Raw genomic sequence first — 461 nt, 5'->3', positions numbered from 1 at the left:
GGACAGAGGGACGGGGGAAAAGCAGGGGACAGAGGGGACACGGAGGGGACATGGAGGGGACATGGAGGGGACAGGGGGACAGGGGGAGGGCAGGGAGACAAGGGGACACAAAGGGACAAGACAGGGATAGGGGACAAGGGGGGACTGGGAGGGCACTGGGATATACTGGGATATACTGGGATATACTGGGATATACTGGGATATACTGGGAGGGACTGGGACAGTGAACCTGGGGTGCATGGAGCAGTACTGGGCCATACTGGGGCATACTGAGTGATACTGGGGTCATACTGGGATGGACTGGGCCATGCTAGGATCAAACTGGGCCATACTGGGCCATACTGGTGTCCCAGACCCTGCGCCAAGGACCGGGACCATCCCAGTCCCTCCCAGTTTGTCCCAGTTTGTCCCAGTCCCTCCCAGTTTGTCCCAGTTTGTCCCAGTTCGTCCCAGTTCCCCCC

The sequence above is a fragment of the Geospiza fortis genome, unplaced genomic scaffold (assembly GCF_000277835.1).
Source record: "Geospiza fortis unplaced genomic scaffold, GeoFor_1.0 scaffold539, whole genome shotgun sequence".
Lineage (NCBI taxonomy): Eukaryota > Metazoa > Chordata > Aves > Passeriformes > Thraupidae > Geospiza > Geospiza fortis.
Note: the sequence above shows the minus strand (reverse complement) of the source record.